Raw genomic sequence first — 19,064 nt, 5'->3', positions numbered from 1 at the left:
AGCGTCATGATGCCGACGTCTGGTTGGCGCTATTGCTTGGCTGCATTCCTGCATCTATCAGCCATCTTAATACACAGCTTTATTTTTATCTCTTTCCTTCATTACTTTCTTTTTCCTTTCTTCCTTTCTTTTTTCTTTCTCTCTCTCTCTCTCTATCTTTCTTTCGCCGCCGCCGCCGCCGCAGTGGCTCAGTGGTTATGGCGCTCGGCTGCTGGCGCGAAAGACGCGGCATCGATCCTGCCCGCGGCGGTCGCACTTCGATGCAGGCGAAATGCAGAGGACCGGGTACTGTGCGATGTCAGTGCACGTTAAGGAACCCTAGGTGGTCGAAATTTCCATAGGCTGCCACTACGGCGACCATCATAGCCTGAGTCGCTTTGGGACGTCAAACACCACTAACCATCTTCCTTTCTTTCTTCCTTTCTTTGTTTCTTTCTTTCTTCCTTTCTTTCTTTCCTTCTTTCTTCCTTTCTTTCTTCCTTTCTTCCTTTCTTCCTTTATTTCTTTCTTCAAAAAAATATCTTGAAAACTGCTTCATAAGGCATAGCAAAAGGCCCGGAAAGGGCCTGGCTACGCTGTGCCGCCCTGACTGCGCTACCAGCAAATCGGAGCATTTACACTTCCCTAAACAGCTTATACCCAATACAGTGCATAAATTAAAATACATTAAAGGTTTCCATCTCCATCAATACATTTCTAATCAATCATGTCGAAGGACAAGCGAAAAATAAATATGATCTATAACAATACTAAACCAATTTCGCAAACACCACAATAACTTTGACAGCCAGCGCAAATACTTCTATGAAATGAAGCATGAAATGAAAAGCCGCCTAAGAAATGAGTTTCGCACGTTATGCTGATAGAGAAGTATATCTTCAACTTCCTTCTTAAATTGTATTCGAGAGATTCTATATTGCAGTACGTTGTATACGTCAGGACACTCATTCAAGAGTTGTTGTATTAATTACGATAATCTCTGCCACAATTTGTGCGTGCTCTGGTCATAATTAATAAATTCTGCGGTATTTCTTATGGGTACTGCTTCACTTGATATTTTTCCTGAAACTGCGTGCCCTTCACTTGGTGTACTGACAAAAAGCTCCATCGATAATTTTTTTTAAACAGCTCTTTTATCTCAAGTCTGTTATATATGGAAAATTACAGAGCAGTGCTGCCAGTTGATGGTACGTTTTCAATTTCCCGCATTGTGTGCTTTTCTTATGATAAAAAAGAGTAAGCTACTCTCGACTGTCGTTGACCACGAGTCACAGATGAATGGAAAAGTGCACTATAAATGTTACGCCTAGCATCAGACAAGAGGTAGGATCTTAGTTTACATAAAATGTCATTTGATCTAGATTAGTCTTTTCTTGATGCGTTCGCGCAGGGCGGCACGGGAAGTTTTCCTCGAACGTAGCAGGAAAAAATCAGATTGTAGTTCAATGTCAGATAGGTACTACCGACAATCCCTCAGTTAAGGCTGCTGAATTAGTCGTTTAGACTTAAACGACAAATAATTATTTTTCTCATTAAATTGCAATTTATAGGACTTTAATGATGTGTTTTCATTTTTTATCCATACATTTGCCTCCCTGAATCCCCCATGTGAGGTAACTTTTCCGATCTGCGTATAGCACATTTTTTTCCCCTTGATTACTAATAATATTCTTTATGTAGAGAAGGCTCCTTGGATGCAACAGCGGGCACCAAAGTAACCACAGCGCGGATGGGACAGATTATGTCACGTGGAACCTGTAACGTGGAGCTAAGCGTTGCGATTTGATGGACGTCCCTGAACGCTCTCAGCAAGTGAACGACTTTTCAATTGCGCGATAAATAGCCACAATTTGTTGAGCAACAGCCATGATGCTAATCGCCATTTCAAAATTCTAAAACATAACTTGGCTATTACTCAAACCCGGCCACCAATTTATAGATATAACCAGGTATTTGACTAATAGTTATAAAGGCAAATAGCTAACAAGGCAGAAAATGGAGCTTTGGTACACGTTGATTTTGAAAAAAATGAAGGCGCAAGCTTCGAGACAAAGACTCGAGCAAACCAGAGCACACAGCTCTCAAACCAGTGGTTTTCTCCCTTCCCTACCTCACATTTAGAAGCTGTGCTTTTGCTAATTAACATGCATCAGTGATTTTGTGGTGTCCGCCAACACTATTACTACGCCGCAAAAGCCATACTGTTGCCTCAAAAAGCGGTTTCTTTTTAAATTAGCTACGAGATTCCATTGAACACCTGGTAGCAACCAAACGTACAAGATCCTGGCGGTTTCCTGCGAGGCTGTTTGGCTTTTCATTCTTTTCCTATGACGCACCTACGTCATCAAATTAAACATAATGAAACTTAACAGCAATACGTAGAGAAGCGGGAGTAATGGTTTCGGATCGGGGTAAAAAAACCTTGAAATAAAAATGGTAATGGTAGGTTAGCGTACTTAGTAACCGTTTCTCAGCCCACAAAAAGAAAAAAGGGCTCGTCCGGGATTTGAACCCGGGACCTCTCGCACCCTAAGCGAGAATCATACCCCTAGACCAACGAGCCGACTTCAGAAATCTACTGCGACCGCATTGCCTCTTTCGAGGAACGCTTCAACATCGCCTGAAATTCAGAAACTACGAAACTACGATCGATCTCAAAGACCCATCAATGTGCTCAATGCCTTGCGTAGTATATAATTCCGGATGTGAAGGATGAAAGAAGATTAGAGGTGTCGCTTCAAAAAAGTCGTAGGATATTGGTGTTGTCATGGCGCACCCCTCATCACGTTCTTGCACACACGAGGCAGCGCAGCCAGCTGGTAGAGAGCAAAGCAAGGGTAGAGAAAAAAAAGGCTCTGTGTAGCTTCTAGAAGTGTGTGATGAGAGGCTAGTTGGTAAGGCATTCTGAAGACATAAAACTACGCAGGAGACAGGACACAGAACAATGCAGACAGGACTACGCTCGTCCTCTCTGCATCTTTTCTGTGTCCTGTCTCCTGCGTAGTTTTATGTCTTCAGAATCTGTGTAGCTTGTTTTGCTCAAAGTAGTTGTTCCCTCATCATTATATATTTGAGGTAATAGGCATTATGGTACAATTCCTTATTATGGTTTCTTATCCAACATTTTTTTGCCTTTCAACATTGCCGTACAACTCTCTATAAGTGGGACAAATTCAGACGACGAAAGTTGGTTTCTTACATTTACATATTTGAACAGAGCTTCTTCGTGGACAGCCGGTTGATAGTTGCGGTATAGTTAGCTTCTTGTAATGCGAGGTTCTGATGTAAGTGAACCTAAACACAGCACAATGAAGTACACGCAAACTTGACGAATCTCTTCTCTGTACACGTTTTTTTTGCGTGTGTGTGCATCCTTTCTGTGGATTCGCTGCTACCATTCCTCATAAAGCTTCCGCCGCATCGTGCTTCAGGGAGCTGGGGTGGCTTGCATGTCAGCGTGGCTTAAGGCGATCTTTTGGCCGCAGTCCAACTTCCCGCGGTGGGTTACTGTGCCCAACAAAGAGGTCGAACAGAACATTCATTCATCCAAGGGCTTGAGCTGCAGTTTGACTGCTTCTACACGCCGCGCGTGACCACGTTGCGTTTTACTGTCTTGCGATTGCCGCTAATCGGTGATTTTCTGGCAATTGTTAGCATGAAAGCTTTACATGCGTTAACAGTCATAAAATGTGCTTAAGCAAGACCCTTTAAGCAAGACGGCGTTTCTTAATTCTCCGGTTAGTCGGCAGCAGTCAGATAACAGTGGTGCATGGGTTTAGCTTCTGTCCTTGGCAAATCGAAAAAGTGACACTGATAAGACTGCGGTAAAAAGAAGCCCTATAGAGCGGGCACCTGATACAACGTACAATCAGCCGAAATGCACTGCGTGCATCATTCTTAGTTGCCAATAGCTTGAGGCTGCTACACACGGCCGCCGGAATGAATGGCATCGCTCCCCTCGCACTGAGACTGTATGCCGCTGAGATTTTTCGTCAGCCATTGTGAGGGAGCCTTATATTTCTTTTGTTTATTGATCAAATGACTTAAGTTTACAGCTATTTATTGCCCCTGGGGCCTTCCTTCTTGACTCACAATTTCGCAAGTGCTTGAAGGGGAATGTGCATGCAGCATGCCGACGAACATGTTCGGGCAAAAATGTTTGCTTCGTTTTCTTGGCCGGAATGTTATTCCAAAGGTTTTGGAACAATCCAGTAGAAACGAACAACGACACAAAATAATCAAAAAGCTCCTCATGTGCGATTGTGTGTAACTAAGTAAAACTTGATTGGTTGTTTCGTTGCTAAGATATCGCTGCTGCTACGTATCTGTGCGTACTGCCTGTACTGACTGTATCCTTTTGATGGACATTCTGTTCGAGACTTCGACTTCAACTTACATTGAACACCTGGTGGCAGCCCGCCGTACAAGATCCTGGCAGTTTCCTGCGAGGCTGTTTGGCTTTTCATACGTTTCTTACGACGCTCCTACGTCGTCACATTAAACATAACAAAACTGAACAGCAATACATAGAGAAGGGGTAGCAATGGTTTCAGCTCGGGGAAAAATAAACCTTCAAATAAAAATGGTAATGGTAGGTTAGCGTACTTGTAACAATTTTTCAGCCCAGAAAAAAAAAGACGGGCTCGTCCGGGATTTGAACCCGGGACCTCTCGCACCCTAAGCGAGAATCATACCCCTAGACCAACGAGCCAGGTTAGAACAGCAGCGTCTGCTGCTAAATTTGACCATTGTGGAGCCCAGCTAAGAGTGCGAGGACGGGGCCTATGGAGCCCTTCACGTCTGATAGAGGTTGCCTCCAGCCTTTAAATGTCGTTCGCCGTCTCCACCTTCTGTGCGAATTTCTATTACTTTGCTGCGACAAGTAAGAGAGCTGGCACGGGTTCATCCATAATTAAGGAATTCAGTGTTTTTCAGTTTGACGATGAATGCTGTTCCAAATTAAACGAAAGCTGCCTCATTCTTCGAAGAACGCGTATGCTTAGAGCCGACGGGGTGGAACTTCTGGCACCACTTGTGCTCCGTTTTTCGGACCGCAGTGGCTTAGCGGTGGCGTAGCTGTGACGTTATCAGCTCTGGATGGCTGGGATTGAAGCTACCACGTTGGCCTATTTTGGTGTTTTTACAACTCACGTAAAAAAAAAAAATTCTCGGGCTTGTCCGGGATTTGAACCCGGGACCTCTCACACCCGAAGCGAGAATCATAACCCTAGACCAACGAGCCGACTTGAGAATTACCCTGCGGCCGCATTGCCTCTTTCGAGTAACGCTTCAAAATTGCCCAAAGTTCAGAAACTACGGAAATGCGATGGATCTCAAAGGCTCACCAATGTGCTCAATGCCTTGCGCGGTATGATTCTGGATGTGAAGGATGAAAGAAGATTAGAGGTATCACTTCGAAAAAGTCGTAGGACATTGGTGTTGTCGTGGCGCACCCGTCATCACGCTCTTGCATACACGGGGCAGAACAGACGGATGGTAGAGAGCAAAGCAAGAGTTGAGAAAAAAAGGCTCTGTGTAACTTAATTTGATCAAACTAGTTGTTCCCTCATCATTATATATTTGTGGTAATAGGCATTATAGTACAATTCATTATTATGGTTTCTTATCCCCCATTCTTTTGCCGTTCAGCATTGTCGTACAACTCTGTATAATTGGGACAAATTCTGGCGACAATAATTTTGTTTCTTATATTCACATATCTGGACAGAGCTTCTTCGTGGACAGCTGGCTCGTGGACAGCATTTCGTCTCCATCAAAATGCGACCGCCGCGACCGGGATCGAACCCGCGTCTTTCGGATCAGCAGCCGAGCGCACTAAACACTGAGCCCCCCCGCCGGCGGCGAAAGAAAGGAAGAAAGACAGAAAGAAAGATGAAAGGAAGGAATAAAGAAAGGAAGAGAGAAAGAAAGAAAGGAAGAAAGAAAGAAGGAAAGAAAGAAAGAAGGAAAGAAAGCAAGAAGGAAATAAATAAATAAATAAAAAAATAAAAGAAAAAAAGAATGAAAGTAACAAAGAGAGAAGGAAAGGATGAGGTGAAGAAAGTGAGAATAAAAATAAATCTGTGTATTTATATGGCTGATTTCATGAAGGAATGCAGTGAAGGAATAGCGCCACCGAGACGTCGGTGCCATGACGCCGCCAACTGCCGACTTCATAAGCAGGCTTAAAATGCACAAAAGCATAGAGGCTTACTACTGAGGGATAAGTTTGGTTTCATTAAAAGTATATGCCGGACAACTTCTTTTATTCTTCAAAGAGCTTGCGCACGAGCGCAGCGTAAACATTGAATGTATGAATGAAATCTTTACAAGCATTCAATCAGCGCTTAATGCACGAATTTTTTTTCTTTATTACCGACTTGGCCGGGCAAACAAAACAAAAATACAATGACATGACAATAAAAGCACAGGTCAGTTTCTAGCTAGTGCACGATGATAAAATGGGTTAAATGATTTTAGTTGGTCGAGGACAGGCAGCCACTCATGCTGAGGAGCTTGCTGTCCGAAAACTTCCTGGTATACATGATGCTCTCAATGAAATACTGATGAGCCGGATTCACAACAACATGTTCATGCCTGACATCCATTCGCGTACGCCATAGGCTGTGCATGCAGAGCAACATTAGCAGGTCGCAAGGCACTTCACCTGGTTCTGCACATGGTAGGAAGCGTATTCCAAAAGGAGTCAGGGGGAAATCTTTTTTCAGTGTGCGCTTCAACACATCCCAAAGAAAAACAGCGTCATGACAGTCGAGAAAGATATGTTCTATAGTTTCACTTTTTTGCAAATAAGACACTCTACTGACCAAGGTACAAAAAGGCCTTTGCTTTGCAACCATGGCCTCACTGGGAGGGTTCCGGTATGGAATTGAAAAAAGAAAGAACGCACTGAAGGCTTCACCGGCATTCTTTTGACTCTTTTTAGCACATCCCTTTCGGGTCCCAGAAGATACGCACTGCGATAAACAGGCACTGGCAGAAACACATCAAGCAGGTCCTTGTACATCTTTTTCCATGTTACAATGGTTAGATACTCATCGGAAAATTTTGACCGAAGAATACGGACTGCTGCAACAACTTCTTGCAAAAAAGCACTCAACCCACTGCGCCCTGCAGACATGGATGACACAACATAATCAGGCAGTGATTCTGACAATCGCACTTGTATAACAGTTCGCAGAAAATCATTATCGTGACGCAAGAAAAAGAATCTAGTGACTATCGGTCTGAGAAATAAATTTGATAACCCTAGCCCCCCGTTCCGCACCTTGTGGAACAGATTGCATCGGCAGGTACGTTCCGAATGTTGACGCCCAAATAAATGTTGCAAACACTCTGTGCAACCTTTGCACTGAAGTCCTTGGCAAAGTTAACGCTTGCAGAACGTAAAAAATCCTCGCTATTAAAAACATGTTGCACACCGTAGCTCTTGCAAACATGGAAAAGTTGTGACCGCCCCATTTGCTTGTCTGAGCCTTGACTCGTTCGGTTTCGTGGGCCCAATATTCTTTGCTTTCTCTGTAGTTGGTTAGCGGCACGCCGAGGTACTTTCCTGGCGTGTGTACCCACTTCATTCGACAGAATACTTCTGGCGGGGCCTGCCACTTTCCATGCCAAAAACCAAAACATTTCTGCCAGCTTATCGCACAGCCACTTGCATCACAAAAATTTACGGTTCCTCTCACCACTTCTTGCACGCTTTCCTGGTCTCTGCAGAACACTGCTATATCATCTGCATATGCCAATACCTTCACTTCATTATGACAAAAGGCGTAACCTCGAATGTTTTGCGTAGTTAACAGCTTTAAACAAAAGGGCTCCAGGTAAAGTGCAAAAAGCAGCGGAGAAAGAGGGCAACCCTGCCTCACTGACGACAAGACAGGAATACCATTACTCAGGCGCTTATTAATTATGAACCTTGATGTACAGCCATCATAAACCATTTTCACGCCATCGGTGATGATACATCCTACATTCACATGTTCCAACAGCGCGAACAAAATTTCATGCACAACTTTATCAAATGCCTTATGCAGGTCCAGTTGCATCATGGCGACACGACCATCCGTTGCATCACAGCATTCAAGGACACTCCTAGCTACGCGTATGTTAGTAAAAATGGATCTGTCTTTTATGCCGCAGGTCTGGTGTGGGCCAACAAGGGTTTTAATTACTGTTTGGAGTCGTCCGGCTAGCACTTTCATATAAATTTTATAGTCTACGTTAGTTAAGCTTATTGGGCGGTAACACTCAACTGACTGCAACCTACTCGGGTCGTCCGATTTTGGGATCAACACCACGTGGGAAGTTCGAAAAGACGGCGGAGTTAACTTTCTTTCGAAACACTCGCTTATTACGCGCTGCAATGCTATTGCCATTTCTGTTTTCAAGGCCTTGTAAAGTGCGGCACCGAGGCCGTCCGGCCCAGGCAACTTGTTTAAGCTCAGCTGCTGTATTGCAGCTTCGATTTCTGCTGCCGTTATGGGCTCCTCAAGTACCTGCGCCAGGTCCTCCTCGACTCTTGGCATTAGCGACAGGAATGCAGTTTTGTAATGTTCAACATCAGGCGTTTCAAGGCTAAACAAGTTTTGGTAATATTCCAGAAACGCCCTTTCAATCACCTAAGATTTGGAAGTTACGTCATTGCGATAACAAATTTCCTTTATCTCTTTCGAAACTGCATACTGTTTTTCGTCGCTGAGCGCCCTTTTTGTGGGCGTCTCCCCAAGCCAAAATCTTTTGCTGCGCGCCCTTATCACAGCACCTCGATATTTCGTTTCATCTATTAGTTCAAGCTTAGTTTTGGTCTCTTTTATTTCTTGTCTGTACAACCCCGGCTTGACGCCTTCCATGCTGAGCATGAAATCAAGCTCGGTACGAAGTTCCTTTTCTTGCTGTTTTTCTTTACGCTTTAAAACACGTGCTCTTTCTATAGCGGCCACTTTCACGTCGCATTTAAATTGTTCCCATGTTTGTATAAAGTCTGTCTCTTTTTCTAACAAGCTTTTGACTGAGTCTTTTAATTTCTTGCTAAACTCCTCATCCTCCAACAATGAGTCATTAAATTTCCATAATTCCCAACTAAACTTGACAGTTCTTTTCCTGTCCCCAAGTGTGATCACGACTAAAGAATGATCACTGAAGCTGACGTGCACAGTCTGGTACTGGGAACACAAGGGCACAACCTCAGAAGGAACGTAAATTCTGTCCAGCCTTGCGTGACTAACGCCTTGGAAATGCGTGTACTGTGCTTGTTCTGAACCTTGCATTATAATGCCAATGTCTTCCAATTCTGCTTCATTAATCATCTCAGACAGCAGCTCGGCACTCGTGTCCTGCAGGGTTTTGTTGCTTGTTCTATCTTCAGGTCTACACACGCAGTTAAAATCTCCAAGCAATAGTACACGCTTTTCTGTCAGCAGGAAAGGTTGAACACGGCGAAAAAAGGCATCTCGTTCGGTAATTCTATTAGGTGCATATATACACACAGCTCTCCACTCTACACCAGAAAAGTAAAAATCGCATGCTACAATCCGGCCACTTTCACAGGAAAATACAGTTTCCACGGCGACTTTGCCGTTTCGAATTAAAATCAGACACCCTCCCGACTTTCCTTCTGCATGACACACGCAAACACTGAACTGTGCACGGTAAATTTCTGCCATCGCATCTGTCAACTCTTCGCTTTCAATTTTTGTCTCTTGAACAGCCAACAGATCGATTTCGTTTTCGAACAAGAGACGCTTAAGCTGATTTCGCCTCCTTCGCGCAGAAAGCCCTCTCACGTTCACTTTGGCAATAGGCAAGCAAGATGTTATTTGAGACGCCATCTAAATGGTTGGGATTCGCCGCTCTCGAAGTGGCATCGGTTTGCAGCTCACCTCATCAAAAATCCTTCCAGTTTGCAAAGTACGGCGGTGTCAGCACTGAACCCGATCGAAGACCGGGTTACCAACACGAAGACCCTGCAAGGCACCTCCGCTAAGGCGGAGGGACACCCGACGAAGTCCTACGATCAGGAGGGATGTTCGGCTTGGGCTTGTAGGCCGCACGTCGAACAGGAGGCGCTTTGGGAAGAGGTTCCTCATGGTCCGTCCCGTCGTAGCTCGTCGCCTTGTCATCAGCTTCGTCGTGCGTCCTCTTCGCTGGCAAAGTTGACGCCGCGGGCATCTCCGTGTCAATGTCCTTCTCGTCGGTCGATTCCAAAACCGTCTCAGGTGCACCTACCGCAGCATCATCTGCTTTTCCCGCGTCCGCCTCAGTTCTGGTGTCAGGCACAGGTGGTTCTTCTGAGTTGGCAGCCTCATGTTCCGTGGGAAGCGTTGCTTTTCCTGAAGCTATGCTTTTCGGTACTGCGTCTTCCCGACTGTCACGGGTCGCCTCTACCGCGTCGACTTCGTCCATAATATGCTCCTCAGTAGTATCCCTACGACCAGGACCAGCTACGGTAGCATATGTTCGCACGCACTGGGCGTCGTCGTGGCCGAAGCGACGACAGTGCCCGCAACGTGGCACACGGCACTCCCGACGTATGTGTCCGGTGCCGCGGCACCGGAGGCAGAGCGGAGCTCTGCCAGGAACGTGGACGAGTGCGACGTCCTCTCCAACACGCAGCTGGTGCGGTAAGTCCTCGATGGTAACGCCCACCTTCAGCTTCAGTGTCACTGAGCGCGTAGTAGACGACTTGTCGACGCAGCCTTTGACTCTCCACTTGTCCCGAGTTATGTCGGTCACTTTTCCAAAAGCCGCCAGAGCTGCCTTCACGTCATTTTGCACGCCGTGTAGCAGCCAGAACAGCTTCAGCCTGACGCCCTGGTTGCGTGGGTCAATGACCATGCAGCGGTGGTCCTTGACGTTGAACGCCTCCGCCAGTAGCATTTTGTTTTTTCCTTCTTCATTGCAGAATGTCACGGCCCAAACATGATTCATCTGATATGCCCCGAGGGCAACCACTTCCGGCAGCAATAACTGACGCTCAAGAGCGTCACGAAAGTTTTCAACACGGTATGGCCTGGCTTGGACGTCGCCATGCAAAAAAACGGTATGCAAAACACTCGAACCTGTTGGCAAATGCGGCAAAATCAGCTGGTAGTCCTCGTTCGGTTTGATCGTACTCCTGATACCGCGGCCCGGCTGGGCCGCTGAATCCGCTCCTTGGGAGCCCATGATACACACGTCCGTCACGCTCGGTGGCCGGAAGTCGAATCTGCGCTTAATGCACGAATTGTATGGGCGTCAGAGCGACAAAAGTAATATAGACAGTCAAAAAGAAGTAGCAGTATCAAAAGCTTTCAAAGAAGGGACCAACAAAATGTTCATTTAGCAAAATACACTCGCACATTAGGAGCTTACTACCATCAGTACATCAGTGCAGCTGGTTCCTTCAATTGCAGTGTTCACAGCCATTGGAATAACATACCGGCAGAAAAAAGGAAATAATACAAACTTCGGCAAAAGCATCTTTGCCGGTGTACGGGGCATTCACCTTCTAGCAATCGCAAAGATGTGAGCCACGATAGAAGGCATCGAGACAAAAGAAAATCGTTAACTTCAGCCGTTTTGTAACCTGATCACTGCGCGCATCTTTATTCATACCGCACGAGGTACAGTAAACAAAATAAATATAAGTTGTCCCGATAAAGGCAGGCGCTCAGTCTCAGAGAAGTACAGTTCTAGGACTAGGTGAGCGTAGCCATTCAATTTGGCCCAAAAGCGACTACGTTTAGCTTTTCAGCACTCGAGTATAACGGCCGCAACCAATTGGTAACTATCCAAGCGCAACGCTCGAAGTCCGTTCAGGTCGCCGTTCTGCGACTTATCAGCTCCAACTGCGTGGGGCCTGTTTAACCGCGGTTTTAACAGCGGCTGGGCGAATTCTCCTTGTTCTCAACGAGGTCAACACGGTAACGTGGTCATGGCCAGAGCGTTACCCCGAAGAGGTAAAGCGGTCGCAGCGCTGCTCTCGAGCCGGCTCGTTGGTCTAGGGGTATGATTCTCGCTTCGGGTGCGAGAGGTCCCGGGTTCAAATCCCGGACGAGCCCGACAATTTTCTTTTGCATAAGCTGCCAAAAACGAAATCACAAAAAGCGGACGCTCCCCTGCTAGCCATCTGAAGACATATTGTCTCTGCTACGACACGTAGTACGTTGTAAGGGGAAGAATAGTTCTGCCAGCCTTTCACGCATATGCAAACTTGCGTGAAATACTTCCACGGCTGTCCTAAAAGTGGTACATATGGTTCCAGAAGTTACATTATGACAACTTTAACCATTATGTGCTCTTTATAAAGTGGAATACTCAGGTTCACTTTCAAAACAGAATTCTATGTGATACAACGGAACACTATTAGCCATCAGCCTGTCTGAGACGTTTCACTTCTCCCGGCAAAAAATTAAGTACATAAGCTGAAGACGCCAAACACCATCGTTGAAAAGGCTGTGGTACGAGATGGTTAACAACACTATTGCAGCTTTCAAGGTCACTGTAACGAGCAAGTAATGCAACGCTCTCTGGCTGCCTTTCGTTTTGGCTCGTTGGTCTAGGGGTATGATTCTCGCTTAGGGTGCGAGAGGTCCCGGGTTCAAATCCCGGACGAGCCCGTGTCTTTTTTTCTTCCTCTGGAGGCGGAAATGTTACCAAATACGTGAAACTGTAATTTTAGCATTATCTTTGATTAGAGCGGAAAGTTCGGCGAGTTGGTTAAAAAGCATGGTAGGTAATAGCGCAACAAAAGACGAAGGGTAATGCGCCGCAAAGGTAAGTCTTTTCTTTAGCTATTAGCTACCAAGCATAATCATTCCCACGTTTGTTTTGCCGCCAGATAAAATGCTGAATCCCCCTCTCCAGTTGAGAGCAGTTTAAATTCTTTTTGTCATTGCGAAAGCAGGCAACACGCGCAACTGAAAGCATACGATTAACTGGGAGCACTGCTCTATGATTTTCCAGCTATAACATACTTCCGCTAAAACGGCAGTTTAAAGAAAAAAGTATTGATGAAACTTTTTCTCAGTACCAAGTAAAGGGCACGCAGTTTCTGGAAAAACATCATGCTAACCAGGACCCTCAGGAAATACGGCAGAATTTGTTATGCTTAGAGCATGCGCAAATTCTGCAGAGATTGTCGTCATTAACGCCACAACGTTTTAATGAGTGGCCTCATAAGTTCGACGTACTGCATTATAGAACCTCTCGAATACAATTTAATAACGAAGCCGAAGACCTAATTCTCTAGGAGCATAAGGTGCGAAATTCACTTCCGAAGCGACTCTTAATTTCAGTCTTGTGTTGTGGATAATTCCATTTCATGGAAACATTTGTGTTTGCTGTCGAAGTTATTGTGGTGTTTGCGAAATTTGTTTATTATTGCTAAAGATCGTGTTTGTTTTTCTCTTTTACTTTTACATGAATGAACCTAAATGTATTGACGGAGATGAAAAACTTTTCAGTATTTGTACTTATGCGATGTATTTGGTCGCTATAAGTTGTGTAGCGAAGTGCAAATGTTCCCATTTGCTGGTTGAGCTTTCAAGGGGGCACAGCTTACAGACACGTACAAGAGCAAAAAAACGCGGACAGAGTTAGAGACTTGGACAACACGAGCGCTTACTTCCAACTGAATATTTATTGACACAAAACCACAATTATATACACCTTGCTGCATGACGCCGAACTGATAGCCCTGCAGACATCACGTGGCCGCTCCCAAAAACATTATTTCCTTTTTAGTCAGTTTGACAGATGGTGCGCTGGCGCAGCATGGACCGGCCTTTCTAATCACATCTGCCGCTATTATTTCTCTAACATCCTGACAGCTATGTTTGGCCACAATCTTGCATGCGCTGAAGACAGGTTTGCATGGTTTCTTATTCTTTTCAGCAGAGTCATGACAATGTTCAGAAATATTACCGTCTCCATAATTGCCTACCTTCCTCCTGTGTTCTCGTAATTTTTAATTCAGACATCGGCCAGTTTGACCTATGTAGCTAGAGCCACATGGTAGAGGAATTTCATAAACCACACCAGCAACACATGCTACAAAAGGATCTCGGTGCTTGATACCGCATGGTTCTTTAGGCTTTTGAAAAGGATTAGTCAATTTTACTAGTTTTTTTCAACTTCTCAGGCGCCGAGAACCCTACTCTGACGTCACTGCGTTTCGCAATCTTTATGCGATGCAAGGGGTTGATCAAGTAGGGAATGACTACCGTTCTCTTTCCATTTGCTTCGCTCTGATCGTCTTTTCTCTCGTCTTTTCTCTTCACTTTTTTAAACATTCCTTCAGATACGGATACAATGAGGCTGGTCGGATACCCAGCTGACTGAAGATGCGTCACTTGCTTTTGGAAACCATGGCTCAGTGATGGCAACACAACTTTGTCAGTGCATTATTTGGGCATTGCTTAGCGATTGCTCTCTTAACAAGTTTTGAATGAGAATAATGAAACGCTAAGAGGGGTTTGTTAGCCCTTAGATGGTACTCCCAAAACCTAGATTTCTCAGTGAGAATTAGCTTCAAAACTAAAAACTTTAAAACGTCATCTCTTGGATTTCATGCTTAAGTACGAAAGGATTAAAACACTCACCAAAATGGGCTAAAAACTGATTGACAATTTTCGGAAAATCACTGCACCCTTGTAATAAAATTAAAAAATCATCAACGTATCTAAAAAAAGTCACATTGTTAAAGGCCTTCAGGCCGTCAGAAACGACCCTGTCACAATGAGCTAAATCTATGTCGCTAAGAACTCGGGGCAATACTGGAGCCTATACAAACCTGTTGCTTTTGAACAAAAACGTGGTCATTCCATTCAATGTAAGTGGACCTGAGACAAAATGAAAGCAATTCCAGAAAACCTTCTACGGACAAACCTGCTGCGTTTTGAAAAGCCGTACTGTCAGACATGCAAAAGGCGCAAGCGGTACCTGGGAAGAAACTATGGTTGGCAAGGAAAGCTCCGTGCAAGGAACTGAACCTTGAAAGATTGGCAAAAAACATCGAAAACAGCAATAGTGCTTGTTTGCAGATCCTGTTCACCGCTAAAACACACAAAGTGGAGTGTCCCCTAAGGGTGATTGTATCGGAAAATGAAAGGCGGCAAAAATCAGCCGCAGTCTTCCTGCAAAGAAAACTAAATCTTTTAGCGATTGACGATCCCTTACAGATTCGATGTTCTGAAAAAGTTCTGGAGTGTTTGGAGGAGAATCATAACAAAGGTCTTCAGGCCTGGTCTTTTGACATAAATGATTTATACTACTCCGTGCCACATGAAAAACTCCTCAGATGTGTGGAAGAGTGCATTGATTATTTTGGGTCAATAGCTTTTCAAAATGCAGGAGGTTTGTCAGAAGAAAGTTTTCCGGAAGTGCTTTCATTTTATCTCAGGTCAACTCACATTGAATGGAATGACGAGGTGTTCATTCCAGAGCAAGAGGTTTGTATAGGCTCTTGTAATGCCCCAGTTCTTAGCGACATAGTTTTAGCTCATTGTGACAGGGTCGTTTCTGACCTCCTTAAGGTATTTAACAATGTGACTGTTTTTAGATACGTTGATGATGTTTTAATTTATTACAAGAGTGCCGTGATTTTCCGACCACTGTCAATTAGCCTATAGCCCTTTTTGGTGAGTGTTTTAATCCTGTAGTACTGACGCATGAAATTCCAAGAGATGGTATTTTACTGTTTTTTGATTTGAAGCTAATCCTCACTGAGAAATCTAGGTTTTGGGAGCACCATCTAAGCGCTAATAAACCCCTCGTACCGTTTCATTAATCTCATTCAAAACTTGTTAAGAGAGCAATCGCTAAGCAATGCCCAAATAATGCACTGAAAAAGTTGTGTTTCCATCACTGAGCCATGGTTTCCAAAAGCAAGTGACGCATCTTCAGTCAGCTGGATATCCGACAAGCCTCATTGTATCCGTATCTGAAGGAATGATGAAAACCTGGAAAAGAAAAGACAAGAATCAGAGTGAAGCAAATGGAAACAAAACGGTAGTCATTCCCTACTCGATCAACACCTTTCATCGCCTAAAGAAGACTGCGAAACGCAGTGACGTCAGAGTAGTCCTCTCGGCGCCTGAGAAGCTGGAAAAACTAGTAAAATTGACTAATCCTTTTCAAAAGCCTAAAGAACCATGCGGTATCAAGCACCGAGATCCTTTTGTAGCATGTGTTGCTCGTGTGGTTTATGAAATTCCTCTACCGTGTGGCTCTAGCTACATAGGTCAAACTGGCCGATGTCTGAATTAAAAATTACGAGAATACATTTAGGTTCATTCAAGTAAAAGTAAAAGAGAAAAACAAACACGATCTATAGCAATAATAAACCAATTTCGCAAACACCACAATAACTTTGACAGCAAACACAAATGTTTCCATGAAATGAAATTATCGGAAACACCACACAAGAGTGAAATTAAGAGTCGCTTCGGAAGTGAGTTTCGCACCTTATGCTCATAGAGAATTACGTCTTCGGCTTCGTTATTAAATTGTACTCGAGAGGTTCTATAATGCAGTACGTCGAATTTATGAGGGCACACATTAAAACGTTGTGGCGTTAATGACGATAATCTCTGCAGAATTTGCGCATGCTCTAGACGTAACAAATTCTGCCGTATTTCCTGAGGGTCCTGGTTAGCATGATGTTTTTTCTGAAACTGCGTGCCCTTTACTTGGTACTGAGAAAAAGTTTCATCAATACTTTTTTCTTTAAACTGCCGTTTTAGCGGAAGTCTGTTATAGCTGGAAAATCATAGAGCAGTGCTCCCAGTTAATCGTATGCTTTCAGTTGCGCGTGTTGCCGGCTTTCGCAACGACAAAAAAGAATTTAAACTTCTCTCAAGTGGAGAGGGGGATTCAGCATTTTATCTGGCGGCAAAAGAAACGTGGGAATAATCATGCGTGTAGCTAATAGCTCAAGAAAAGACTTACGCTTGCGGTTCATTGCCCTTCGTCTTTTGTTGCGATATTACCTACATGCATTTGAACAAACTCGCCGAACTTTGTGCTCTAATCAATGATAATGCGAACAATACAGTTACACGTATTTGGTCACCCGTCCCCTTCCAGAGGAAGAAAAAAAAGACACGGGCTCGTCCGGGATTTGAACCCGGGACCTCTCGCACCCGAAGCGAGAATCATACCCCTAGACCAACGAGCCGGCTCGAGAACAGCGCGGCAACCGCTTCACCTCTTCGGCTTAACGCTCCGGCCGTGACCTCGTCGCCGTGTGGACCTCGCTGAGAACAAGGAGAATTCATCCTTTCGTTAAGAATCAGAATCAGTTTATTGTAATAACAAAATATAACGTGGACAAATTTATACAGAAGGAGGTCACGTAGTCAGTGACTGTAGTGGACCTCCTTTAAGACCCTTGTGGTTAAGGCAAGAACATTGAGGCAGCAAGAAAATATGTGTGTAAGTCTCCTCGCCAGTCTCTATGAATTAAATCATGAGAAATAAGTATACATGGTAACTTTTGTTTTTAACATCGGATGTTTAAATAGTCGGCTGACGGCTGTGTGGACGACGCCTCCACAGTTGGACGTGGTTGGTGTTATATGGCATGTGCTGTCAGATCATGAAGAGCAGTTTAGCAATATCCCTCAAGAGAAAAGTATACAACAGCTGTATTTTACTGGTACTCACCTATGGGGAACAAACGTGGAGGCTAACGAAAAGTGTGCAGCTTAAGTTAAGGACTACGCAGCAAGCTATGAAAATAAGCATGATAGGTGTAACTTCAAGAGACCGGAAGCGGGTAGATTGGGTGAGGGAGCAAACGCGTGTTAAGGACTTTAATGAGCAAAGCAATGAGCAAATCAAGAGGCAGTAATGAGACATTAATTAATAACATTAATCAGCAAGGCAAGAGAACAAAAAATGAAGTGTGTGAGTTCTACACATCTGTTGGGTACACATCGTTGTTTATTTATGATATGCGGTATTATTGCACTGTGCATTTATATTGATTTCCCCCTTTCTGTTATCACTGAATGTTGCCATACCTCTGAAAATGGATGTGATTGATTCAAACCATGATGATTTATTTTTTCACTTGCACACATAATTGAATAATGGAATTGAGTGGGCGAGTTGATTTTCCATCTTGACAGTGAAAGCGCTCAAAAGGACAAGGACGACAGGAAAGGAAAGACATACAAAGCGCTTGCACACAACGTACAGCTGATAGTCTATAGTTGGCTCTTTGTAGTATGCCTCCTACTGCTGCCGCAGCACTGTGCTTCAGTGAGCTAGGGTAGCTTCCCTTCTAATCGAAGTCCCTTTCCTCGATGTGTTACACTGTTCCACAAAGAGCTTTAAGTCAACATTTATTCATTCAAGAGCTGGAGCTCCATCACGAATGCTTCTATTCACCGCACATGAATTTTTCATTCACTACGGCCTTACAATTCTCGCCAGTCTATCATTGACGGCGGCCAGACAGCGTTACCTGCTTCAGTATTCGCTAAAGGCGCTTAAGCAAAAACCGTATTACAAGAAGCCGTTTTGTTATCTTTCGTTTCGTCGGCAGTAGTCAGATAACATTGACGCGTGGGTTTAGCTTGCGTTAGCTGCTGATGCAGGAAATAACAGTGAACGCAGAAATAACGCAGAATAATACACTGACTGTGGTGGAAGAAGACCTGCGCAGCGGCAGCTAATATGTCGCAGACGTGAAACGAAATGGGCAGCGAGCGTCGCACTTGAATAGGTGCCATGACGTTCCGGCGGGTATAGTCAAGCGCTGAAGAGTAACGGCAGTCGTAGCTTGCGCCAAAATAGTTAGCTGTGCTCGCTTCACACAGAGACTGTACGGCGCTAAAATTCCCCGTGACTCGGCACATTAGACGACGAAAAGCGCAGTGGTCCACACGGAATCCTGAATCTTGAAACATAATGTTGTGCCCATAAGCAAATATTTATGCCTTGTAAATAAATAAATCTCAGAACAGTGCCTCCCAGTAGAACTAAAAATTGCAGATATAGTGTCAGTGTAAAAATCATGTTATACCTCCTGCCAGAAATTATAGCCCATTTTCATT

The 19,064-nt window shown here is 44.4% G+C and overlaps 5 non-coding genes across 5 annotated transcripts; 2 read left to right on the top strand and 3 right to left on the bottom strand.

Annotated features, from left to right (window-relative positions):
* Window positions 1-2,491: 2,491 nt before the first annotated feature.
* TRNAP-AGG (transfer RNA proline (anticodon AGG)) lies at window positions 2,492-2,563 on the bottom strand. Its single transcript has one exon. It is a non-coding gene; the product is annotated as a tRNA-Pro (tRNA).
* A 2,076-nt stretch (window positions 2,564-4,639) lies between these two features.
* TRNAP-AGG (transfer RNA proline (anticodon AGG)) lies at window positions 4,640-4,711 on the bottom strand. The gene has a single exon. It is a non-coding gene; the product is annotated as a tRNA-Pro (tRNA).
* Window positions 4,712-11,990: 7,279 nt separating this feature from the next.
* TRNAP-CGG (transfer RNA proline (anticodon CGG)) lies at window positions 11,991-12,062 on the top strand. Its single transcript has one exon. It is a non-coding gene; the product is annotated as a tRNA-Pro (tRNA).
* Window positions 12,063-12,548: 486 nt separating this feature from the next.
* On the top strand, window positions 12,549-12,620 carry TRNAP-AGG (transfer RNA proline (anticodon AGG)). Its single transcript has one exon. It is a non-coding gene; the product is annotated as a tRNA-Pro (tRNA).
* A 4,487-nt stretch (window positions 12,621-17,107) lies between these two features.
* TRNAP-CGG (transfer RNA proline (anticodon CGG)) lies at window positions 17,108-17,179 on the bottom strand. Its single transcript has one exon. It is a non-coding gene; the product is annotated as a tRNA-Pro (tRNA).
* Window positions 17,180-19,064: the final 1,885 nt, after the last annotated feature.

The sequence above is a fragment of the Amblyomma mixtum genome, chromosome 8, assembly GCF_055824585.1.
Source record: "Amblyomma mixtum isolate Tamu chromosome 8, ASM5582458v1, whole genome shotgun sequence".
NCBI classification, from domain to species: domain Eukaryota; kingdom Metazoa; phylum Arthropoda; class Arachnida; order Ixodida; family Ixodidae; genus Amblyomma; species Amblyomma mixtum.
The sequence above is the reverse complement of the archived record's forward strand: the minus strand, read 5'-3'. Positions and strand labels throughout refer to the sequence as shown.